The following is a 27,606-nucleotide window of genomic DNA, read 5'->3' on the forward strand; positions in this document are numbered from 1 at the left end:
AGTCACGACTGGGTTCTGGTAAAGACCGTCACAGAGCCGTTACTGCGCTTCCTCACAGCCTCCATTAAGAACACACTCACATACCGGCCCCAAAACCAACCCCAGTCACCTCAAAATCCAATATCAGGATGATAGAATCTCTCCGACTCAAAAGTAAGTGCATTTTAAAAAGGCAACACGCTTTTACTGGGGTGGCGTGAACTCAATAAAAGAACGTTTTTTTTTGGAGGCCTGGATTTTTCAGTTTAGCAAGCTAGATGGCTTAAATGAAATCTGTTAACACTTTTTAACATTTCTTTATTTTAACATAGTAATAATGTAATCTCAAAAGTCATATGAATTGTAGAAGTGTGTAATATATTTAAGTGTTCGTATATATTTAATAACAATTCTGTCTGGTTCTCGAATCTGATTGGGCTGATAGCTGTGCGATATTTTGCAATAGCAGCACTCTTACAGCCTTTTCAGCCTTGTGTATTACTCTGCCCTTATAGAGTGACAGCAGATCAATAAACTCACTACAGTTTGACCATCATTGCAACTGTTGGACAACATAATGTACTTTTGAGGCTTTTTTTAAGCAAAATGTAGTTGTTTCTAATAAACGGCACAGTTGCAATCTAAAGACAGTGCCTATTTTAAACATTTATAATTTCAGAGATTCTGCATGTTGGTGGCCATAAGCCCTGTCATACTGAGCAGAGCAAAGAAGGTTGACGTTTCGCCACAAGATGGCGACAGAGACCGCATAATAAGTCCTTAGGGGAGAAAAACTCCCCTCAAAACTCAAACTACAGCTACAAATATTATAAATCTGGTAAGTGATGTTGTTAGTTGATCTCTGTCTATTGTATGTTGTAATGCTGTATTTATACCATAGTAGTGTAGTGTTTCAAAGTCATCTTTATTGTCAATTCAACCACATATACAAGGACATATAGAGAATCAAAATTTTGTTACTCTCAGACGTTAGGTGCCTAACATATAATATTAATACAAAAAGTAGAATTTTAGAAAGAAATTACAATAAATACAATTATGCATAAAATGTCATCTAAAATATACGTTAAAAATCAAATTTGTAAAAAATACAATTACATTTAAGGGCATATGTAAATGAGTGCAAACCAGAGTTGTGCAGATCTAAAATAGTATATAGTGCAAAAGGCTTGTTAACATGATAACATGATAATTATGATAAATTGTTTTAGCTTTGGGGCGACGCAGTAGGTAGTGCTGTCGCCCTACAACAAGAAGGTTGCTGGTTCGAGCCTCAGCTGGGTCAGTTGGCATTTCTGTGTGGAGTTTGCATGTTCTCCCTGCGTTTGCATGGGTTTCCTCTGGGTGCTAAGGGGTTGCCCCACAATCCGAAGACATGCTGTACAGGTGAATTGGGTAAGCTAAAATTGTCTGTAGTGTATAAGTGTGAATGAGTGTGTGTGGATGTTTCCCAGAGATGGGTTGCGGCTGGAAGGGCATATGCTGCGTAAAAACGTGCTGGATAAGTTGGCGGTTCGTTCTGCTGTGGCGACCCCAGATAAATAAAGGGACTAAGCTGAAAAGAAAACGAATGAATGAATGTTTTAGCTTTGCTTTAGCTTTTTTTGGGGTTAGTTATTGTCATATCCAGATTGCAACAGAGAAATATTGGGGAATCTCTGTAGACTGATGGCAGTTCATGCCCTTCAGCCTTATATTCTTAAAATATAAGCAAAATCACAGGTTTTGTCATCACTTTCATTTAAATACTTGCTCTAAAGTGATGTTTGTGAAGTAGCAACGGTTTCTGCTGTTCTGCTGCAGATGTGAATGAATGGTGGAAGAAGTAGTTCCTCGTATAAAAGGGTTTTGAGACTCTCCGTGTTTGATTTTCTTTTTTATATACATGATTATGCCATTGAACTGTTGTATAGACGCAATATTATATGAGTAGCAGTGATTTGTGGCTGTATATCGTCACTGGTGGCACACTAAGGCACTTGGCCTGTTGCTTCGAGTCAACGTGCACCTCCCACCAGTTCATATATATATATAGCCATATTGCACTGCTACTCATGTGATATTGCTCATATATATAAAAAAATATTCATTCATTTATTTATTTATAAATATAGCATACATATTATAGACAATAAGAACAATAATAATAATAATAATAATAATAATAATAATAATAATTAAAAAATATTAATGTTTTAAGTCAGTTATTATAAATATAGCATACAAATTATATACAATAATAATAATATTATTAATAATAATAATTAATATTTTAGTCAGTTATTATAAATATAACATACATATTATATACAATAATAATAATAATAATATTATTATTAATAATAATAATAATTAATGTTTTAAGTCAGTCATTAGAACTATATTATACATAATATAGACAATAATAACAACAACAATAACAATAATATTATTATTATTATTATTATTATTATTGTTAATAGCAATAATAATAAATATGTTAAGGCAGTTATTCGACCTGTAGCATACATATATACAATAATAATAATAATAATAATGAATATTTTAAGTCACAGTTATTAGAACTATAGCATGTATATTAATAATAATAATAATAATAATAATAATAATAATAACATCCATCCTGAAGCTACTTTTGGCAAGAATGTATGTTTGAATAATCCCTTATTTGAAATAATCATTTATTTTAACAAAACTGCCATTGCATAATTGCCATTGCAACATCTCCATCATGTCATATTAGCGTTCGGTGTCTAGACTCCAGTGGCTGCTGTTTGCTGATTGGCTGGTCACATTTATAGACATTCATAGTCCGCGGGGGTTCCTGGAATCTGTGCAGAGTCCTACTGCGAAGCGATTTATGCGAATCGTCCTCAGTCCTATTTCTGCGTATGAATAAGTGTTGCATTGTTGACACGTTTCCATCATACAAACATCGCAAGACTGATCAGTGTGTATGAATTTGATGACACTGTAGTGCTGAAAGCAGATGGCAGCATTCAAAAGGACTGTGTGTGTGTATATGTGTGTGCGCTCTCAGCCCACAATGTCATGCGCTACAGAAACCGCCAGAACATTTTGAAAAATGTGTCATCGGTTTGGCAACTTCAGTTCGCTCTCCACAACCACGTAAATATCGGATCACTCAAGGGTAAACATGAAACGAGTGCCAGATATAATGACACACTAGCAAACCAGGCAGAAAGAATGAGGCAAATTAAAAGAAAACAGAAAAAAAAACACATAAAGAGAGACGAGGATGTTGACAGTTAATTAACTTCTTTTTTTAGGGGGGTGGGATGAATCAAAGCCAGTGAATGTAGCGCGTTGGCTTTGGTTTAGCTTCCTGAGGTAAACACATGCTAAAATGGAGGTTTTTTTTCAGTCGGAGCCTTTGAGGAGAAGCTCATGGCCTCGCTTTCTGTTCGTCTTGTGAAAAATGTCACGCCGCCGCTGTGGTTTCGCACACTTAGATGGGTGACATGTCCAATGATATGATCCTGTAATGGAGCGAAGGCTGCATAGAAATGTCCTACTCATCTGCAAGCCTTTCCACATGAAGGAAGGAGGGGGGAAAAAACGGTAGAATGTGTAAATTCGACACATCTGCTGTAATGTATGATGTTCTGTTAATGTAGTTTCAAAGGCACTACAGCTCTTAAGACATTTGGGAGATTTGGGATAAAGTTTGCCTATATATTCAGCCATATAAACAGAATTTTTTTTTTTTTTTTTGGAGAAAAATACTGAATGCTGATCTTTGGCTACCAGGGGTGTTTCTAGACTTTTTGTGACCCTATAGATGAGATAACTATGAGATGTTTTTTTACTTATTTTTTTTTTTTTATCTTGTTTCTAGTTGAAATATCTAAAAGTTCTTGAATCAAGAAGCATTTTTCATTCATTCATTCATTTTCCTACGGCTTAGTCCCTTATTTCAACCCAAGCTCATTCTGAAAACATAGTCCCGAGATAACGTCCTGGGGGGTACGTACGACCGCGTTTATTTTTTTCAAGCGAACGCTGCGGGGCGGTGTGACGCCGTTACCTTTCGCGCTTGCCTTACCTCCTTGTGGAGGGCTTCCCCGCTGCAACCCGTTTGTCCACTCAGCTCAGCGTGTACGTCGGCAGGCTCGAGATGCGGAGAGGGGTCGACCACGGCGACCGGTTTCGAGTGTGGGGAAAAGCAGCTTCAGCAATCAGGTAAGACAAAAACAGAATCCCAAAAATTAAGTGAACGAGTTTCGTGACAGGGCGAGAACGTGGCGAAATCCGAAAACGCGGTAGAAAAAAAAAAAAACAGGGCTTTTATTTTTTTGGACGGCTTTTGTGAACTGTTGCTCGGGTTTAGGGAAGCGAGCGGGCGGGCGGGTCGATCGGTAAAATTGGTTGGGTTCAGGGAAGGTGGAGGGCGAGTTGGCCGGTCGCGCAGTCAATCATCTGGTCAGTCCGGCGAGTTCACGCGAGAACAGCGCGGGCGCGAACCGCGCTCACGAGAGGCATCTGAGGTGCGAAAAAGCGCGCAACAGCGGCCTCTCGCGGATTCGCGAAAACAAAAACTTCAGCCGTACGTACCTGCCGGGACGTATTCTGCGGTCTCCAGAAACATCCGCGGGACTACGTTTCCACAATGAGCCTGGGTTGCTTATTTTTTAGGGGTCACCCCAGCAAAATGAACCGCCAATTATTTTAGCTTATGTTTTACGCAGCGGATGCCCTTCCAGCCTCAAGCCAGTACAGGGAAACACCAATAAACTCTCACATTTACACACATACACTACAGCCAATTTAGCTTATTCAATTAACTTATAGCCAATCATTCCAATTATTCACAATGTTTTCTTACAGGAACATACATTTTTAAAAATTACTGGAAAGTTACTCATGTGCAATAATGTTATATATATTTTTCTTTAAAAAAGTGGGAATCTCATGCGACAGTACAAAACAGTATTGCTGCTTGAGGATATTTCAGACATATGGACACATTGGATAATTAAGTGGAGCAAAGCCACACCACATGCAACTTGATCTTCTATTGTTAAATTAATTTGACAAAAAACTTTTTTATGCTAGAAAGAATGTTTACAGTTACAGGAATGTAACTGATATGATATGCTGCAATGGCCCCTTTAAATATGAGATCTATGAAGCGAATTATGACGCTCTCGCTGCCGAAGCTGAAAACAGACAGCGTCATAATTCGCATAATAACAGAGACCTTGGACTCTCTCACCACTTTCAGTGTGAATGCACAGCAACACGGGGAGAACATGCACATGTGAACTCCACACAGAAATGCCAACCGACCTAGCCGGGACTCGAACCAGAAACTTTCTTCGCTTTTTTCAAAGAGAAAAGATGATTTTTTTGCTTATCCATTGGCAGATTATTTTGCTTTTTTTAAAAGAAAAAACTCACTTAATTTTAATGGATTGTTTATGATAAAAAGACAGTATTTTTTGCTTGTCTAGAAAATGCTTCTTGGTTTTAGGATTGTTTGATATTTGAACTAGAAACAAGGAAAAAATCTAAAGCAGAAACCTTTTATAAAAACATTAAATCTGCTTTTAATCTAGCTGAAATAAAACAAATAATAATAAGAAAAAAATATTATAGGAAATACTGTAAATAAATCATTGCTTTGTTAAACATCATTTGGAAAAGTAATTATAAAAAAAACACAGAATAATAATTTATGTACAGAATTTTTTTTATTTTACTAAAGTTACATCTGTAGAATAACAGAAAGAAGTATTAGCAGTTTATAACCAGGTTTTTGTACCATAATTTACAACACAGACTATTTAAAATGTCAATAAAAGTCACTTTTTATAACTTTTCAACATCAAGGTTGTTGAAAGAAAGATTATAAGGTCCCATAAAGCAATTCAAAAGCATAAATAAACAGAAAAAAATGACAAAATACATCCCACTGCAAATTTACAGATATTTCATGCAAACTGCAGTATAGAAACCAGGAAACCAGTATTATTGTATCATCAATTATTTTACCAACTTTTTGTTGCATAGAATCATTCATTCATTCATTTTTCTTCGGCTTAGTCTCTGATTTATCAGGGTCGCCACAGCGTAATGAACCAACAACTATTCCAGCATATGTTTTACACAGCAGACGCCCTTCCAGCTGTAACCCAGTACTGGGAAACACCCATACAGTCAAATTCACACATGCACTCATACACTACAGCCGATTTAGTTAATCTAATTCACCTATTGTATGGCGCATGTCTTTGGACTGGGGGTAAAACGGGAGCACACAGAGAAAACCCATGCTAACGTGCGGAGAGCATGCAAACTCCTCACCAGAGATGGGGATTAAAGAAGTACAAATACTTCAACTTTAGAAGACAACTTTTTACTTTTACTCCTTACATTTTTACACAAATATCTGTACTTTCTACCTCTTACATTTTTAAACCACGGTTGTTATTTTTGTTTTCATGTATTTGGTGGCGTAATCTATATTATTTCTTGTCATTGTGCAATTTGAGCGCCATTTTGATGCAATCGATCTATTTTTTGTCGTTGCATGCCTGCGTGCTGCAGTGTGTGGCTATTTCAATAAAATTTACTATGAGAGGCAAGAATGAGTACACAGATGCAACAGAGGGAGTTGACGAATTTTAACATAACATATATTTTTATTATTTAAGGTATTAGTAGTATTACTACGAATATTAGTAATATACAGCTGAAGTCAGAATTATTAGCCCTCGGTATATTGTTTTCCTCAATTTCTGTTTAAAGGAAAGAAGTTTTTTTTTTCAACACATTTCTAAGTATAATAGTATTAATAAGTCATTTTTAATAACATATTTCTTTTTTCTTTGCTATGATGACAGTACATAATATTTTACTAGATATTTTTCAAGATACTAATATTCAGTGACATGTAAAGGCTGCTTACACACTAGATGCGGATTGAAGCATCAAGTGCGAGTCATTTACATGTTAAGTAAATGCAAAGACGCCAATCGTCATCCTGTAGTGCGATTCACGCGAATGAAGTGGCGCAAATTATGCGAATAAATAAATAAAATAAATAAATTCGCACAAATAAAGCAAGTTAAGCGCTTTGGCTTGAGTTGAAAAATCTGAACTTCAGCAGACATTCGTGCGACGTTAACCAATCAGGAGCTTTCTCTTGTAAGGGTGTGATTATGACGTAGCACCTGTCGTTGGGGGGAAATCCTCTTGCCGACACCAGACAACAGTTTATCAAACTGGGCTCGGCTCAGTCTGAAGCACCGCTGAAAGTCTCCATTATCCAGGTGTAGTTTCTGGAGGAGCTGAGGAACTCACAGAGCTTGGTGCACCTCTGTAAGAGTCTAGTGGACACGGCGCCGAAGGAATATACCGTTTTTCAGCCTTCCTAAAGCACATAAACATAGCTACTCTCACTATAAGATCCATGTTAGCCATTTAGCAAATATCGCCGGGCAGACAGAAGCCCTACCCGTGATGCGAATCCATGTCTATTGTGAAGTGAATTTGATGTGTGAATGAAGCGAATTTGACATGCGAATCAATCAAATCCATACCTGCCAACATTTGTTTTTGAAAATCCATGAGATTTCAGAGATCACAAACTGAAGAGTGGAGGGGTTAGCTGGGGGTGAGTAGTAAACTAGAGAACGGGGGGAGGGGTGAAATTCCAGGAGTTGTTCAAGAGATAGAACAAAACGGGTGATGCAGTGGCACAGTAGGTAGTGCTGTCGCCTCAAAGCAAGAAGGTCATTCGATCCTCCGCTTAGTTGACGTTTCTGTGTGGAGTTTGCATGTTCTCCCTGTGTTTGCGTGGGTTTCCTCCGGGTGCTCCACTTTCCTCCACAGTCCAAAGACATGCGATACAGGTGAGTTGGGTAAGCTAAATTGTCTGCAGTGTATGAGTGTGTGTGTGTGTGAATGTGTGTGTATGTGTGGATGTTTCCCAGAGTTGGGTTGCGGCTGGAAGGGCATCCGCTGCATAAAAAAAATGTGCTGGATAATTTGGAGGTTCATTCTACTGTGGCGACCCCGGATAAATAAAGGGACTAAGCTGACAAGAAAATGAATGAATAAATGAATGAATCGAACAAAACGGGAGATGAGTCTGAAATACGGGAGACTTCTGGGAAAAACTGAAGTGTTGGCAGGTATGATCGAATTTGACGCACAATGAAGCAAGAACTCAAAATGTTCACGTGTCTATTTATTCGCCCGTTCTGTGTTTGGTGTGAAAACAGCATAAAGGCTTAACTAGGTAAAGTTAGGGTAATTAGGCGAGTCATTGTAAACAATGGTTTGTTCTGTAGATAATCTGAAAAAAAAAATGCTAAATTTTGACCTTAAAAAGAGTTTTAAAAAATTAAAAACTCCTTTTCATTCTAGCCAAAATAAAACAAATAAGACTTTCTCCTGAAGAAAAAATATTATAGGAAATACTGTGAAAAATTCTTTGCTCTGTTAATCATCGTTGGGGAAATGTTAAAAAAACAAAAAATCACAGAAGGGCTAATAACTGTGACTTCAGCTGTAAGTATATTCCAGATCTGGTTGTATGGAAGGATGTTAATTAAGCCGTTGCTGTGGTTTTCACCATTTTGTCCAGGTGTAGAGGATTTATCGGCATTATCCTTCCAGCGCTGTCATGTGTCTGAACGTTTCCTCTTATAGTGGCACACAGAGGTCAATGGTCAATCTGTGGACAGAAGACGCAAATAAAAAGGAAGCGCTCTGTCTGGTTAAAGCCTTCTGGACATAAATATCCAGTGACAAGCAATAATTTTGCTTTGTCAGCACTGACAGACCGAGACCATGATGAGATTGGTGGAGTCCCTTGACAGCGAGCCGTTCACAATTGATATGTGACAGCAACAGAGAGAGAGGGAGGTTTCAAAGCGTTTTATGCTCCGCTGTATGTCATGCTTTGTGTAATTCTGAGTGCAAGAAAACCCATGTTTCAATCAGACTTTTGAGTTGTTGACATGCTCCGCTTTAAAGGGACGGTTTACCCAAAAATGATGTTTATTCGCCATCAAGGAGTTCCAGAGCTATATGATTAAAATAAATGCTGGGATTGGTTAAAACACATTTATGTTTTTTTATTATATATTTATACACTACCTGTCAAAAGTTTTTTTGAAGAAAAAAGTCTACTTTGCTCACTAAAGCTGCATTTATCTGATTAAATATAAACTAAAAAATTGAGGAATATTATTATAATTAAAAATAATAATAATATAATTTTAAAATACGTTGTCTGATATAGTTTAAAATATTATTTATTCCTGTGAATCAAAGCTGAATACTCTGGTCACTCAATTATTTTAGTATAATTTTAAAAACATTTTAATATCATTTTAATTTATTATTGAAAATTTAATTAAGATAATTTTAATTAAATTACTTTTAATTTGAATAAGATTTTAATATAATTTGTTTACATTTGGTGACAATTATATTTGTAATTCTTAATAATAACTTTGAGTTTTAAGTGGATTGAACATAAAACAATTAAATTGTCCCCAAAAAACCTGAAGAATTGTGTTGTTTTAACTTATAATAAATAAGTAGTTTAAACAAGCAGCAAAAGTAATTTTTTGAGTGTATAACATGTAATATAATTCAGGGGGGCTAATAATTCTGACTTCAACTGTATATAGCTGAAGTCAGAATTACTAGCACCCCTGAATTATTATCAAAAAATATAGCTTAAAAGGGCTACTAATTTTGTCTTTCATTATTTATTTATTTTTTTAATTTAAAGTGCTTTTATTCTAGATAAAATAAAACAAATAAGACTTTTTCCAGAAGAAATAATATAATCAGATCAGACATACTGTGAAAATCTCCTTGCTCTGTTAAACATGTGAGAAATATTTAAAAAAAAGAAACAAAAATTCAAAGGGGGGCTAATAATTCTAACTTCAACTGAATATATAGATACATATAAATTTGATTGTAATGTCATTTTTTGGTGAATTTATCTCCTGTGATCACCAAAAATTAACATTGAAAATACTGCCTTTGTCCCCTTTTGTTTTCTGAGAAGAAAAGAAAACCCAAAGTGCCTGAAAGCAAGTAAATAATAGGAGACTTTTCATTTTTCAGGTGAACTATCCCTTTAAATGTGCTCTAATGCGCTCGGAAACAGTGAAACCCACTAGAGTGGCAGATTTTCCAAACAACCTTCGCTGGTTTTTAATAACCAGAAAATAATTTGCATGAGAGAGCATCCAATTTACATACCTAGTTGCTTTTGTGTGTGTGTGTGTGTGTGTGTGTGTGTGTGTGTGTGTGTTTAAAAGCAGATTTAGTTGGAGGAGCTTAGATTCTAGACTTCATTTTCTCTCTCTAAAGTTTCAGCTTTCACTGGGTTTTATTGGAATGACAAACAATAGTGCTACAAAAAAAGTAGCAGGTTAGACGCACTCTGCCTTTCCCATCATATCTCATATTTCAAGTTCTCTCGTCTGCATAATTGTAACTGACATACAGTATGAATCGAGTCACATGATCTTGCTGTGGTAATAATAGACGACTTTAGGTATCGCACACTCTTTCGTCATCATAATGTTCATGTGTTCTTTCCTCCTCGCTGTCTCTTAAAATATTCGTGTATGTTGGCTTTGCGTGCTGGTGTTTTAGAGATCGTTCTATCTAGGGACAGCAATAGAGGTGTTTTAGAGCTATGACACAATACACAACTTTAGTAAACAAACACACTCAGCTTATGTCTGAATTTGCACCCACTGATACATCATTTTGCAACAGGAATCGTGTGCTCCAGACTGCTGAGGATGCACTCAGTAAGGCAGTAATAATGTTGTAAATGTTGTCAGTTTCTTGCACAGACCGATCATTGCATGTATAATACCTCAATGCATCATATTAATGCCATGGGTAGACATTTTATGTTTGCTGTATATGTTTTTTTTTTTTCTTTTACTCCCAAAGTACCATTGACCTGTTAATCAAAGCAATGTCTACATGAAAATTATATTTTTTTAGATCCATACAGTTGAAGTAAAAATTATTAGCCTTACGGTAATTATTATTATTTAATTTTTTTGTAATTTGTTTTTTTTATGTTTCCCAAATGATAATAAACAGAGCAAGGAATTTTTCACAGTAATACCGATAATATTTTTTTCTTTTGGATAAATTCTTATTTGTCTTATTTCAGCTGGAATAAAAGCAATTTGAATCTTTTTAAAACCATTTTAAGTACAATATTATTAAGCAATATTTTTTCGATTGTCTTCAGAACAAACTTTAGTTTTACAATGACTTTATGATTATTACCTTAATTTGCCTAATTAACCTAGTTAAGTCTTTAATGGCCCATTTCCATTGACTAGTACAGTACAGTTTGGTTCAGGTCGGTTCGGGTCACCTTTATCAGGCTTGCGTTCCACTGCCTAAAGGGTACCAATGATTTACAGCAAAGTTTCAGTCTACGTCATTCTCACTCGAGGGAAATGTCAAAGTAAAGCTGCACGGGTTTTCAAATATCATATGAGAAGCACTTCTCACAAAACAGATGCTTTATACACATAAATACTTGTTTATGAATGTAAACTAACCTTTCGATGAACATGATTTGATTATAACTGCAGATCAATGATAGAATTCCAAATAGCATATACTGTAATGTCTGCAATTATATTAAATAAATAAATAAATAAATACAACATATATGAACACATACAGACCATTACAGTCTCCGATATGTTACCAAACACAGAATAACTACACACAGCATACATTTAGTCCTTATTTGTCTTTAAAAATGTTACACAACATATAGCCCAGTCAGTGCAAACCTCTCATTTGTATCTTTAATCTTCAGCAGCACATGTAACTTCTGTTAGAAAGTAATTCCGTCATTCTGAGTTCATAATAGTCCAGAAGGGGATGATAATAGTTAAACATGGCAGGTGAAAGAACCATTCGCTCCTTCTGTTTTTTTTGTTTTTTTTTTACTTCTCCTTTGTTTTTTCGCACTTCACTGTCGCGTTTGTCTGTTTATGAAAGGATGGGATGTCGGAAGCGCTTCAATAATAACGTGCATGTTATTATCATCAGCTAAAGTAATTTGTTATTTCAAATACAGACATGCACATAAGCAATTGCGAGCTCCCTGCAGAAAGTGAAACCGCTCACACTTTTAGATGGCCTCGTAAAAACAAACAAAAAAAAAAAACAGGACATGGCAGATTATGTTCTTCTTGGCTTTGTGGCTGTGCATCAAGACAACGACAAGGTTTGTCTGAGCTCGGGTCAACCATGGCACTTTATTATATGCATATAGAGTTCTATTATGATGTAATGTCTCGACTGTGTATTTAAAAATAACGGTTTCTATGTTTTCAATCTTTTGCTTGTGTATGTTGTGTACGCGACTGACGCTTCTCTGCATGTCTGGCTCTGCCTTTTGCTATCTCATGTCGTGTTAGGTACCCTGTGCAAAGAGTGCCCAAAAATTGGTATGGTAAGGTTCGCTTTTAGGTACCTTTTGACAGTAAAAACGATTATAAAAGTGTACTGTACCGAACAGTACCACACTACTCAGTGGAAACGGGTCATAAATGTCACTTTAAGCTAAATACTAGTATCTTGAAAAATATCTAGTTAAATATTGTGTACTGTCATTAGGGATGCAACAATTCACCAATATCACTATTAACTACGCTTTAATTTGTCACAGTTAATTAAGCATAAAGGCTTCTCAACACCGTGTTACTGCAAGGAACAAAACTGCTTCAACTAAACAACGTTATGCCAACTATACGCTAGTTTAAAGTTCCAAGCTTGTACACCGAGGCTAATATGCGCACAAACGGGATTAACTGGCTAAGGCTATTAACTAATGTTTGTTCGTATATCACGTCTCTTAAGTTTGTTATTTCCACTGGGGGCTCGCAATCAGCAATTAGTCTTTACGCTTTTCTGGGGTACCTAGTTGAAAGAATGCTGCCAGCACACCGTAAGTCACATGACATGAACTGAGTGTTCAGCTTCATACTTTGTATGGAATATACACATTTCTACTCGAGAAAAAAATACAATAAGAAAATACCAAATAATTTTGTGGTTAATCAAAAGTGCCTTTCAGGCGGAGATTCAGCAGCCTTTGACTACATAATTCTTTTTAAAAGGGAACTGCATAGCTAATGTGTAGCTTAGATTTACATCAGACAAAATACTTTTTATTAATCATTAATTTATTTATTATTAAATTATATATTTTTTTATTATTTATTCTGTCGTTTATTTTCAGTGTACAATTATAACTTATTTTTAAAAGCCAACTTTTTTCATTTATTTTTAAGTCCAAAAAGAAATTGAGTATTGTTTGTGTTTATTATTATTTTGTGCTGTATTAATTGGTTACTAAGCAGCAATAAATGACACTTTAAAACATAAGACGATTTTTCATGTGATTTTTCTAAACTGGTAGTGTTTTTTAACACTAAAACCAAACCAAAATCTATATTCATTGCACCCCTAACTGTCATCATGGCAAAGATAAGAGAAATCAATTATTAGAAAAAGTTATTAAAACTATTATATTTAGAAATGTGTTGAAAAAAAATCAACGTTAAACAGGAAAAAAATATACAGGGGGAGCTGATAATTCAGGAGGTGAATAATTTTGACTTTAACTGTATTTAATTTCAGGACATTATTTCGGGAAAAACAGTGCATTTAAAATGCTGTAAACAAACACAAACAGAGCTGAACTACAAATTGAAATTGGGGAATAAATATACAGGGGGTTAATAATTCAGGAAGGATAATAATTCTGTCTTCAACTGTATATAATTTCAAGGTTATTATTTTGGGAAAAACGGGGTTAAAACAGTGAATTAACAATGCTGTAAACAAACACAAACAGAGCTGCAGGATACACTAAAGTCATAGTAGAATGCTATAAGCAAGTCTTTCTCCAGACATTACAGACATCCTAATAGGAAGATGATAGTGAACGCATGTATATCTAAAATATCCGATGTGTATAATTGCTCATGTGCTCCACTGGTCATCTAAAAATTAGATCGATTATAGGTTCTGAATGTCGATTTCGAATTCTTTTTGATGAATCACCCAGCCCTATCTTTCACTCGTCCAAACTTGCTTGAAATTTTTGCTGTAAATCAGCAGCCATTGACTTCCATAGTATTTATGCTCCTACTAAGGATGTGAATGGCTGTTTTTCCCCAACATTATTCAGAACATCCTCTCTGGTGTTCAACAGAAAAAGAAACTCATGAAAGTCGAGTGAGGAAATGTTCATTTTTGTTGCTGAACTATAAATTGAAATTGGGGAATAAATATACAGGGGGTTAATAATTTAGGAAGGATAATAATTCTGTCTTCAACTGTATATAATTTCAAGGTTATTATTTTGGGAAAAACTGTGTTAAAACAGTGCATTAACAATGCTGTAAACAAACACAAACAGAGCTGCAGGATACACTAAAGTCATAGTAGAATGCTATAATCAAGTCTTTCTCCAGACAATACAGTCATCCTAACAAGAACATGATAGTGAGCGCGTGTATATCTAAAAATATCCGATGCGTACAATTGCTCATGCGCTCTACCGGTCATCTAAAAATTAAATCGATTATAGGTGCTGAATGTCAATTTCAAATTCTTTTCGATTGATCGCCCAGCCCTATCCTCCACTCATCCAAACTTGCTTGAAATTCTTGCTGTAAATCAGCAATCATTGACTTTCATAGTATTTATGCTCCTACTGTGGATGTGATGTTTTTTTCCAACATTATTAAGAACACTTTTCTGGTGGTCAACAGAAGAAAGAAGCTCAAAAGTCGTGTGAGGAAATGTTCATTTTTGTTGCTGAACAATTTCTTTAACACCACAAATCGAAAAAATCAAAAGTCAACCCTTTAAAACACTGAAACAGTTTGTCAAAGCTACTTTTTACCCTCGACGCCAGCAGGTTTGTAAGTTGGCATCTCATTTGAACACATCTCGGTGTTGTCGGTATCAATGCGAGAATGAAAGCACAGTGTTTTAGCTGTCAAACGCTGATGTTTTTTTTTCTTGTTTACTGTTGCACGGTCTGTCAGCCATGGCCTGCGGTATTTCTTTCTTTAATAATACATCTCAGAGTGAGTAATGCCATTTGGATACAGGGAGCTCCGCGCCTGGCCTTTGCTCCCTGCACCTCTCCTCTCCCTATCCCTGGAGTGTGTTTCAGCCCACGTACGTTTGAAGGAATTCTATTTGCCGGATGCCCGCGTGCTCGTGTGCGCGAGAGCGTGCGCTAGCGTATGTGTGTTTATAAGCTTGTTGAATTGAAATACAGCCAGGCGAGGTGGAGGGTGTGGGGGGGTGTTGTTTATTGCAAGGATAGGTGAATATCTTTCTCTTCAGCTCGCACGAGCCACCAGGCAAATAAACTCAGCGCATCAAATTTAAATAAATCATTTTTCCGCTTGTACATCCCGGGCGAGGATATTTACAGCAGTGAAACAGCTGCTAATGAACTAATGTGTCCACGCTGGGCGGCGCAGGAAAAAATAGCACGCTAATAGCCGCTCATTACATATGTGTTCATAAAACAATCCACAGGGAACACCGGATTGCATTGTGTCCGTCTATTAGTTTGTGGGGGCGAGCTGATCAAAATAACGCTTGTTGTAGATGTCAATTAATGCGTCTTGTCGTCTTCTGAAAGTCGATTTCAATTACTTTTGGGTGAGCAAACAAAGAGCGCTAGCAGACATGGCTTCCCTGGATAACCTTAATTGATGCTTGGTGTCACAAAAAGAAGTGAATAAGGGCTAAAAAGTACAAGAGATTTTTTTTTTCATCTGCCGTACGTCTCATCTGGCCTTGAAGGGGAGAAAACGGATTCAGCTGAGCTTTTGTAAGGGATTCTCACCTCTCCTTGAGCGAGAGAGAGAGTGCTTCTCCTCCCCCTCCTCCTCCAGCGCTCATCCCTCCATTTCTTCTATTTCCTCTGATTTGTGCTTTGTTTCATGCCTAATGTGGTTTAGACGACTATTGCTTGATAAAGAATTATTTGTTATTCTGCAATAATTGCGCCGTCGCAACATGGTCCAGCTGTCTGGGCCTTCCTTCCTGTTTGGAAGCATGACGAAACCGTCAACAGGGGGCAGTAGACCGCTTTCCACGGTGTGAAATTCAACATGTCTGAATCCTTTGTCTGCGGGTCTCCTAAAAGCCAGTTACCAGAGATGCTTTCTTTTGCCATTTACCTTGAATGCTGAATATCATATTGATATTATTGATGCAATCTTTATCAAAAAAGGTGAGGTGGAGGTGAAAATGTTTTGTATGTACATTTAGGTGTGTGGTTTTATTTTCAGCGCATGTTCTGGTCACTTTATTTTTGTTCATATTAATTAAACCCTTTCGTCGTGTTTGAATAGTCACAGATTTGAAGGTATGTTTCCAAATACTTCATATAATTAATAGATATATTTATTTATGTAGAGAACTATCTGTAAAATGAAAAGATCATGTCGTATTGGTTGAATATTCCAATCCATCTACTGTCACACACACACACACACACACACACACACATACAAAAAAAGCTTTTTAAAATGATTTTAGATTTTTATACTTGGAAATGTCATGCTCAGAAAGTGAAATTGGCCACATTTATTGCTTTTAAGCCTCCATTTCTTCTTTCCTACTGGCATTTCCATCACTTTTTAAGATGGATACTTGCTGTTTTCCACTCTGACAGAAGCACAAATCCAACCTAATAAATGTCTGTATGTATTCGGCAATTAAATAAACAATCTATTATTTCTTTTCTCTGTGCCTACATTGCCGTGTCAGTCACCATATGCCGGGAGAGAGGAGCAGGGAGTCGTATCACGATTGTAGTTTTTTGGCGTTGTGAAAAAGAGGAGGGGGGGGGTGGTGGTAGAGTCAGAGCCGAGGGCTCACGGTGCATGTAGCACATCAGATCTCCCTCAATTAATCCAACATTAGGTGCCTGGGATCCACGAGTCAGTGCTTTTGGAAAGCATGTGTGGCTCAAATCTAATTATTCTCTCCTTTCCTTTGAGGGTGGAGAGATATCTAGAGAAAGCAAAAGAGAGAGAGTCCACGTAGCTATAGGTTTTGTTATGCTGTGATTCTCTCTCTCCTCGCTCGCCCGCTCACTCCGAACCCCCTTCTTACCCCCACCTCCTCCTCTCTCTCACTCATTCTCCATCTCTCTCTCTCTCACATACACACGCGCCAAACACTCTCTCTCTCTCTCTCTCCTGTCTGTCTCTCCCTCCCTCAGCTTCACTCGCTCTTGTGCTGTAAGTTCATTTGCTGTGTCAAGCAACAACTGGCTCGGGAGTGGGCAGTGGGTTTTGATCCTTTTGTCAAGCGTCCCCCCTGCGAGCGTGTACCGCGTCCACCTGCACACCACGGGACTGGTCGCCTGGCTCTGTGTAGCATCGCCTGGGTTTATCACGATTGGGCATCTCCAACCCGCACAACAAGATGCTGCTGAGGGTTTGACGGGGTAAGTCGCATCCACATGTGGACTTGCTTTATCTTGTTCTTCCAGAATATCGATTGATTTTGTTTTTTTGTCAGCCTAAATGCGCGTCGTGTACATTTTGGTCATTTTCACCAGTGTGTTCCACACCTCCTGATGCTCATGTCAAGTGTCTTGTGAAATTACCATATTCATGGGCTCCATTCAATTAAATTGCAATCAGTAAAGGGTCCGACTCAAAGTGTGTGTGTGGTTTTTTTTTTTTTGTAATGTAGGGTGGAATAGCGCAGATCGCTTGTTGAGAAAGGGAGGAGTGGAGAGAGGTTGAGAATACAGATTTATTTTTTTTTTCATATTTCATAGCTGCTATTTCTTTAATTTTGAGACAAATAATATTTAGAATTAAATTATGAGTGAATTTTTTGGATGTAGAGAGTCAAATATAAAAAAAAAAGAAAGAGAAAGAGGAAATTAGGAGGAGGCAAAAATACAAATTTCCATATTTTAGGCTGCTAAAATGTTTTACATTTTTCCTAAATGTTTTTAAACGCAGTGAATAAGTTTTGCATGAAGATATTAGAATAATAAAAATGTCGGATCAATATATTTATAATTCAAAAGGAGAAAAAAGATGGAAGAGGAACTTTGGCAAAGACAAACAAATCTAAAAAAGCACAAAATCCATGCATGGAGGCCATTGATTAACTCCTGGAGTTCTGAGGGGGTTTGGACGGGGGTTGAGTCCCTGGATACTGGAGCGTGTGTGTGTGTGTGTTTGTGAGTGTGTGTAGCTTCTGAAATGGACAGAGCGAGTAAGAGCCCTGGGGCTATAGCACTAGGGGAGTGTGCCCTGCGTCAGGGTGGCTGTGTGTGTGTGTGTGTGTGTGAGGTGCGTCTCATCGTTTTGCAGACTGGGAGTCTGGAGAGCGAGAGAGAGCAGCCGGCTGCTACACTGCCGGTGTGTCGCGTACGGTGGCTTTTGTTGCGTTGTGTGCTCGAGTCCAGCTATTCCTCGTATTCTGTCCCTCTCCATCTGCCTTCTCTTCAGTTTAATTTACTGGCTTCCCTCTGCTGGCTTTTGAGAAGTGGGGATTTCAGCAGGAAAAGCTGAGCGTGTGTTTCACATTTTGTAAATGATCAGTGTTAAAATAGAGTAATCGATTTTAAAAGTATCTCCAGGTTATTTTGTCAGAGGTGTCATGTTTGTTTGTATATTACACGAATATATTTGGTATGAAATGGAGGACAGTTAGGCAGATACAAATTGTGTTTGTGATGTTTTTTTAATGGTAGGTTGTTCTGATAAAGTGTGTTTTTATTTCAAAATATTATTCAGTAAAAATATCTTAAATAATTGTGAGATTTTCTTTAAAATGTAATTATTGACAAACACTTTATATAGGTAATAAAACCTAGTACACTTTTGCATGAAATTGAATTACCCCTAAATAAGCCCTATATCCCTAAATAAGCTCCATTGATTAGAAGGAACTAAAATAGATATATAATTAGAACATAATTAACTGAATTATTTGTAATCTGTGAATTTAAACAAAGAATAAATGTTTTACTTGTATTAATCTCAATATTCTTAAATGACACAGTAATAAATGCACTAAATTCATTCTAATATTAGAGATAGATATGGGAGAAATCCCATATTATAAAATGCACAAATCTTTTCTTAACATGCATTTACAAGACTTTTTTCCCCCTCTCATATACTAATCACACAGTTTAGCCCCCACCCCCTTCTCGTTTTTTTCTTTCCCTCCCCCTGTCATCCTCAAGTGGGGTATGAGGAGGAGGGGGGGTCGCTATGCTTCATTTGAGTCCACGTCTCCATATAGAATTCTCCTCACGGTGCTAATGGACTAATTTTGCCTCATTTCTATATCACAACTAGACCAACATCAAGGAAACATCAGATTCTACCCTAACCTCCACGGTCTGTGTTTCTAGGTGCACCCTTTACAGTGGACTATCATCACCATCATCATCATCGCCGTGGCAATGGGAATCAAGACATGCATGCTCGCCGGAGGACCTCCACGGGGTCCTTGCATCCCAGGTGAGTTTACGCTGTTGGGGGGGGCTTACCCATAACCCCCTTCGCCCCATCCCCCCTGCTTCTTCATTAAATGCACCTTTCCCCCGAACGGCCCTGTGAGAGCACAGATTGCTGGGAGGAAACGGGACACAAAACACACTTACCAACACATTTCCTCTGAGGCGTTTACTGAACCAAAATGCACTGTTAATTTCTGTTTGCAGACGAGCCGTTGAGGGGCCCTTGCCTTGCGCTACAAAGCGTCTTCAATCAATTGTTTTGAAAAAGGCCGTTTTCCGAACAACAGGCAGGCGGTTCTGTTGTTTCCCTCTATAAAGGACTCTCTTCGGTGACGGGTATTCTTGGGTGGATAATACGGCTCTCGTTGTTATTGCTTAAGAATACGCGTAGTCGAGGAGAGTCATGTCGGCGGCGAGAGAGCGTTGAATCCAGAAGGCCCACCTGCCTGCACGCACACATGCGTTTGGTTCACGCCCACATCCATTTATTGAGTCAGCGATACTGCATTTCCTGTTTGTGTGTGTGTGTGGTTGTGTGTGAAGCTTGTGCTGTTGATTTATCCGGCGACTCCTACCAAACATCTTTTCAGCCATCGGATTTATGATTCGCCGAAAAAAGAAGGGAATGGTGTATGTTGTAACACATCGGGCGGGGTTTAGATGCAAATGTGCCATATATTCTTTTCTCAGGACCGCACACACTCTACCTTTTTAATGCAAATTGATTTTGAAATGACATTTATCGCGCAGGGTTTCCGTATGGAGAGGGGAAAAAAGAATTGAATGAAACGTCCACGATGCCACTGACAGCTAAATTTATGCGGCTTGTAAAGGGACACACTGCAGATAAACAGTTACCGAGGCTTTAGATTGACTGCGGCGCGGCTTCCCATGTAGGCACGCGTATATATCTTGAATGTATCATGAATATGTATCAGGCCAGCTTATGATGCTGCGTTCTAACGCCCATGAAATCCATTTAGGAAACCTAATAGGATCTACTTGACTTATGAAAGCTTACCATCAGGTCTTATAAATATACATGAAATCAAAACAAATGGATTGCATTTGGACCGGCTTGTTGATGTACTGATTTGTAAAATCTGCAAACATTTTAATTCGTTCGCCATTATTATGCAGCACGTTTAAGTGATGTATTAGCATTTCAGATAGACTAAAGGCAACAATCAGCCCGCTCTATCCTTGATCACTCTGTAATTATCCTTCTTTCGGCTATGTGTTTAAATGAATAGAGAGAAAAGAGGTGTGGAGGAGGAATAATGTAGGGTTTTACCACTAGGGGACCCACACAACTGAAAATCACATGGGATTGTATTGGTTTAACTCATTTGACTGCCGTTTCTTAAAGATTTAAAATGAATATTGATGAAAATCTAACACCTTTCGGCTGATTAAAACGAGTTTATTCTTTGCACGCAGATTTAAAATGAATGACGTTTCATTTATTCCTTTATTAATTTATGCTAAACCGTGCCTTGAGAGAGAATTGCAAGAAAGGTCACATGCAAGCCATTTGATTAGCCATTATATGATATATTAAGAGTATTTTCTTGTATTTCAGATGCTTAAATGATTCCATGCTCCCATAGTTCTGATGTATGATAGCATGTTGGTCGACTTTCTTTCTCTTTTTGTGATGCTGTTGAGTAAATATCTCACTGTAAACCCTTGACACTGATTAACTTCCATCTGTCTGCAGTTTATGACGTGATGAAATTACTCAGGCCTTCACAGCTCATCTTGAAATTATTTTTATGTGCACATCATCTTTGTTCCTCCCCCTTATATTATAAATAAAGCTTGATTTAAGTCAAATTATGATGCTTTTGTATATTTTGTCCCTTGTAGGTGAAGGATCGGTTTTAAATGTAGGCTACAATGAAGCTTAAAATCAAATAAAAATCCATGTATGGACACAACAAACATTTCTGTCTTCGAAAAGCCTGTTGAGATTTATTGAGATGTTTATTTTTGCTATGGGGTTTTTCTTGGTGTAGTGATTATTGAATAATATTTCATTATTAGAGTGTCCTAGCAGGTGGCATTCAGATGCTTTTAATTGATTGAAAGACAAAATGTAACCTTAAACAATTAAAAAAAAAACTGATTTCTTCCAGGCATTTTCATTAAAATAGCATTTTGTCAAAGACATAATGTCTATCACTATATATGCTAGTTATTTAGCTGTCGAAACAGTGTTTTATTTCTATTTTTAGAGAGATCAATTCACTAAGAAGCTTTGATTCTATTTGTTTAAAGAATGTTTGTGAGAATAGTATTATCCCATCATGAACATGTACAAACAATCATGGTATGAATTATTTGTTTATTTAAATACCTGAAATCTATATACAGTAATAGATTTATTCAGTACAAAGCAATATTCTTCATATTTTTCTTGGTATAAGCATTATTATTATTATTACTTATTCTTTTCGTATTGACTGATGGATGGTCATTCAGCTAATAACTCCACTCTTTATGATTGAACATGTATGAGCAGATATTTACACCCAGCACAAAGGCCTGACCTGCAGGGTTATTATTATTATTTTATCGCCTCAGCATTTTTAAGCGATCTCTTTTACGGGATTTTGCTCATTTTCTCGTTCATGATGTCATAATGCTCTATCATCCCTTGACTTCCGTCAGGGCTTAATGCTCTTTGCCACAAATAAGATCAGGGGCATTAATCAATTGAAAATCTGCTGCATTAGCATATGCTTCCCTCGGGAAAGGAAATGGATTCTACACAACCAGTCAAAAGTTTGGACACGCTTGAGTGGATTTGTGATTTTATGGCTAAGCTTTATGCTTAAATGCGTGACATTTGTTTTATAGAAAATTATTATTATACATGATTTTACTTAAAAAATCTAATATTAAATTTTGATTGCAAGCATCAGAACTATAAAAATGGCATTTGCTGTTTGTTCAAACTACTGATTTGAATTGAGCTGAACAACAACACAATTCTTCAGTTTTTTTTGTTTTTTTGGGGGGGACAACTTAATTGTTTTATGTTTAATCCACTTAAATTTGTAAAAACTAAAAAGTTAATTTAATTCCTTCATGTTGTCCCAACACAAATCGACTAAGATAAACTTAACAAATTTATGTGGATTTCTGCTGTGAATATTAACACTCAAATGTTTTAAAAGACAATGTTTTACATTGCATTTGTATTTTACTCAACACACATGCCTAGTAAATCCACATCCAGATAAACTGAGAGAAACTGTGGTCTCTTCATTTGTTTTTTTTTTATTCTATGTAAAATTATTGCTCCCATAAAGAAGTTTTAACATCCATAGAGCCTTTCAATTGCACAAAAGGTTCTTTATAGTGGAAAATAATAATACAGATTTGGGACTAAAAATATAGCCATAAGTGTTTTGGAAATTGATATATATATAAACTGGAAGCTGAATGAATATGCTAATCATTGCTGTATGGTTTGTTATGATAGGACACTATTTGGCAAAGACACAACTAATTAAAAATCTGGAACCTAATGATTAAATAAAATCTAAATACTTAGAAAACTGACTTTAAATGTAAAGATTAAATTGTAATAATGCATGCACTGCAAAAAAAAAAAAAGCTTTTCTTACTTAGAGTTTTTATCTTTTTTCTAGTCCAAATATCTAAAAATTCTTAAATAAAGAAGCATTTTCCAGACAAGCAAAACATGTTGTCTTGTTTTAAGAAATAATATGCCAAAATTATTATTTTTTTCTTAAAACAAGCAAAATAATCTGCCAGTGGGGAAAGCAAAGTATTCTTATTCCAAAGCAAAAACCAGAATTTTGCTTACCCCATTGGCAGATTATTGGGCTTATTTTATGTAAAAACTCACTTAATTTTGACTTATTATTTCTGAAAACAAGACAAATGGGTATTTTGCAGTGTATTATTGATCAAAAAATTTGATTTTACTATTATTAGAGCAGGGCATATAAAATATCTTAAAACATCTTTACTTAACTTTCTAATGATTTTTGACATACATACAAAACCAAGAATGCTGATCCATACGGTGTATTTTTTATTGTTCATAAAAGTATTAAGTAAAAACAAATACTACACTGAAAAATTTATATACTGTATTTATGTTGGCGTTACCAATTTTTTTTTTTAAGGTAAGTGGTTGCAAACAATTTATATGGGCTGAATTGAAACAAATTAAATTTAGTGATGTTCAACTAAATTAGTTTGTTTGAATTCATCTTATATAAATTGTTTGCAACCACTTACCTTAAACAAATTTAGTAAATTCAATGAATATTACTTTTTTTTTTTTGTGTAGTGCAACATAAGGTTGGTTTTGTGGTCCAAAATGCCATCTGTGGATGTTCGGCACACGAAACGATCGATTTGCAGAAATATACGTTCTGGAACCAAAAATTCTTCTTCTATTACACCTCTATATAAAAATAAAGAAGTAAAACACCTGATTACTGTTGATCTACAAAACAGAAAATATTTTTAAATTGACAAAGCAGCCAGACTTTTGACTGGTTGTCTCGACACACAGCAACCTTTCAAATTCAACACGTAGAACAATCACAACCTCTTAAACGACAAGATTGCTCTGCTGGTCTGGAAAACGCTTCTTGATTTTTAGAATTTTTAGATATTTCAAACAAGAAATAGGGCAAAATCTCTCCGTAAGAAAAGCATTTTTATTTTTTTTTTTGCAGTGTATTACCAATCAAAAAATAAGTGTTTACTAAATTAAAAGTAGGACATTTAGAAAATATCTTCATGAGACATCTTTACTTAACATTCTAATTATGGCTGCTCAATATATTGTTTCAGCATCAATATCACAATGTGTTCATTCACAATAGTCCCATGGTGTGCAGTATTGAGTTTTATTTATATTAGAATTCATCATTTCTATGTGTTTTTGAGCTCTGTGATTCTATACTGATTTTAAAAGCATTCAGCCATAATAAATTGTAACATTTGTAACTTTAATAATGATGAATTTGATTGAGTTATATGTTTATGTTTATATTTAACTACTGTACCTGAATACTATAAGACTTGGAAAATGATTTTAGTTTTATCTATTTATTGATGGCTTATTATTTTTTGGGAGATGCACTTCCATGGCAGATTCATCCCAATCAATCTAACATCATAAATTCTTTTCAAATGTAGCTATTATTATATCATCTGGTGAAATTATATTCATATTACAATATATATTGCGATATCGTGCAACCCAAGGTCAAATTATTTTTGACACGCATGCAAAATCAATACTTTTGACCCATACAATGAATTATAATAATGAGGGTCACATGTTCCTCATGTTAAAAGAACGATGGTTCAACTATTCACAGAAAAAATTCTTTCTGGAAATCAAAATGCTTTATTTATTGCACCTTTTATTGCAGTAAAACATCTGCTTATTATAAAATACAGAAAATGCATTTTAAGAACAATAAAGCAGTCCAGACTTTTGACTGGTGGTCTCAAAGCACTGCGACACTGACAAACTCAACATGTAGAACAATCACAACCTCTCAACCAAGATTTTTTTGCTTGCCTAGAAAATGCTTCTTGATTTTTATATTTTTTAGATATTTCAACCAGAAATGGGACAAAAACTCTAAACTAAAAAAACATTTTTTTGCAGTGTAGGGCTGCAGAATAAATCGTCTTAGCATCGATATCACAATCATTCGCAATAGTTACATCACAGGATATGCAATATTGAGTTTGTATTGTGTTATGTATGTATATTTAAAGCATTTAGGTGTAAGAAATTGAACCAATTGTAACTTAAATAATAATTAATTTAATTAAATTGTTTATTTTTATTATTCAATTACTGTACCTAAATACTAGACTTAGAAAATGATAAAACTTTGTTTATTTCAGTTGTATCTTTTTTGTTTTTATTTTAATTTTAGATTGCATATTAGATGCACGTCCACCGCAGAATCATCAATATATCAGACCCCCTAGTTTATCGTGATTTTGAGATCGGTAAATTGATCCTGTTAAATTCCTAATTTAAATGCAAAACAATAGCAAAAAAAAAAAAATGTAAATAATCTCTTAAAACATCCAATTCCAAATCATATAATCAAATTATATTTATAATAAATATTGTTTTGAAGTCTGAGCAGTAAGCAGACGCGGATGAAGTGCAAGTGTAAAGTCAACACAAAGATTGGATTAGACATCCTATGACATTAATTGGGTGTTTTGTGCATTTAACGAGTTTCAGACTGCAAAATAAAGCGTGAGCAAACATTTAACAAATGGAGCAATCACAGACATAAAAGCAGGCAGCTTGTAATGATGGAAATTGGTTCAGGGATGACAGTCGCTGGACGTGACTGAATTAAAGGACATTATTTGTGCTTTACATCTATGGCTGATATTAAGGTGTGCATCAAATCGATAAATGATTTAATTAAAGTCTTTTCCTGAAATTACAGCAATCCGTGTTTTAGGTGTATTACCGTAGGGGAAGCCCTACGGTATGTCACATGTCCTACATGTGAGGTACATGATGTCAGATGCCCCAGGGAGTGAAATCTGAGAAAGAAAGTGAGATCTTGGATAAAAATGATTCACATTTGTAGATGTTTTTCATGTTAAAAAACTATGGTTTAAGTGCTCACAAACAAAATCTTTCTGGAACTAAAAATGCTTCATTTATTGCACCTTTTATTGCAGTAAAACATCTGATTGCTATTTTTATAAAAGACAAGAAATTATTTTTAAAAACGACAAAGCAGTCCAGACTTTTGACTGGTGGTCTCAGCACACTGCAACCTTTCAAACTCAACACGTAGAACACTAACAACCTCTCAAACAAACGACCGCACAACGTCTAAGCCTCACAATCACGGGCCTTTTGAGTCTCGCAGCATGTCCGTTTCTAAAAGAGAGCCTGATACAAGCCACTATAAGCCTTGTTACATTAATTACAATCGCGCTCTGGATTCCTCCATGCGCGTGCAGCCAGTTATCGCGTGTATCGTTTTCCGAAGATTAATTTGAGGCGGGAGGTGAAGCCCTGCTGAGCTAGTGAAGTCGAACCGGCAGAAATCTTTAATAAGGTTACACTATGGATGAGCTTTAGGTTGGTTTAAATAGCCGCCTATGAAATGTACCCACACCAGTGGCTCACTGATAGAGGCTTAGCAATCTATTTAAAAACCAATTTATTTCCACAGTATTGGAGCTGGCGCAGATTGAACGCCAGAGTGAGATCCTCCACTTCCAAATTCTCGGTGGACACCTCTCATCCCATTCTGGTGCAATCTCTCTCTTTCTCTCTCTCTCTTCATTTCCTCCTCTTTATCGCTCCTCTCTTCACAAACTCTGGTGAGTTATATTCCTCCAAGAGTGTTCAGTAAAGACCCTTTCAGCCTGAAAAATCCCCGATGGTGTCAAGATCACAGACTATACTAGAAAACACAGTTAAGGGCTTTCGCTGACAGTAGGAAATTAAATATTAGACACAGAAGCCATTTGTTGGATTGTTTCCGAAGTGTGTGCTCTGCAAAATGTATTTATTTTTTATTCTGTATATTTTTGTTTTGTTATGAAGATAATAACAGATAGATCTACTTAGTGGTGTACTGATGCGTTGACTTTTTTTCCTGGAAAAATTTGAAAAAAGAAATTAGAAAAAGATAATGAAAAGACTATTATAAACATTGATCAAAAATGTTTATAAATGTTGGTGTCTGGGTTAAATTATAATTGAATGCAAGTAAACTGTGTACTTTAATGTACAAATCATTTTTATGAACAAAAATCTCAAAATACAAGAGATTTTCTATTATGATTCAGGGTAAAATGTATATTTATGTACAGTTGCAACAATATAGTTATTCTTACCTGTACTTGTTAAAATATATAACAGCATAAGCCACCATAATACATTTAATTACATTTTTAATTGTTAAAAATTTCATTAATTAGGTAAAAACCTAGTGGTTGGGAGGATACTGGTAAATCTATTT

General features: G+C 36.0%; 2 long non-coding RNA genes and 1 other non-coding gene across 5 annotated transcripts in view; 2 read left to right on the plus strand and 1 right to left on the minus strand.

Moving 5' to 3' along the window:
* Positions 1-27,606, minus strand: part of LOC141380735 (uncharacterized) — a 61,895-nt gene that overhangs the window by 18,413 nt on the left and 15,876 nt on the right. Inside the window, exon 4 of one of the 3 annotated variants that reach the window (XR_012399467.1) lies at positions 24,989-27,007. The exons of the other annotated variants lie outside the window; for them this stretch is intronic. This is a non-coding gene — a long non-coding RNA (uncharacterized lncRNA). Of the gene's footprint in view, positions 1-24,988; positions 27,008-27,606 lie in introns of those variants that run through there. 3 annotated transcript variants of the gene reach the window in all.
* Positions 17,228-21,421, plus strand: LOC137489255 (uncharacterized). Its single transcript, XR_011008657.2, has 3 exons — positions 17,228-17,539; positions 19,478-19,586; positions 19,790-21,421. It is a non-coding gene; the product is annotated as an uncharacterized lncRNA (long non-coding RNA).
* On the plus strand, positions 19,880-20,007 carry dre-mir-137-2 (microRNA 137-2). Its single transcript, NR_045229.1, has one exon. It is a non-coding gene; the product is annotated as a microRNA 137-2 (primary transcript).

This window comes from Danio rerio, chromosome 24 (assembly GCF_049306965.1).
Source record: "Danio rerio strain Tuebingen ecotype United States chromosome 24, GRCz12tu, whole genome shotgun sequence".
NCBI classification, from domain to species: Eukaryota; Metazoa; Chordata; class Actinopteri; order Cypriniformes; family Danionidae; genus Danio; species Danio rerio.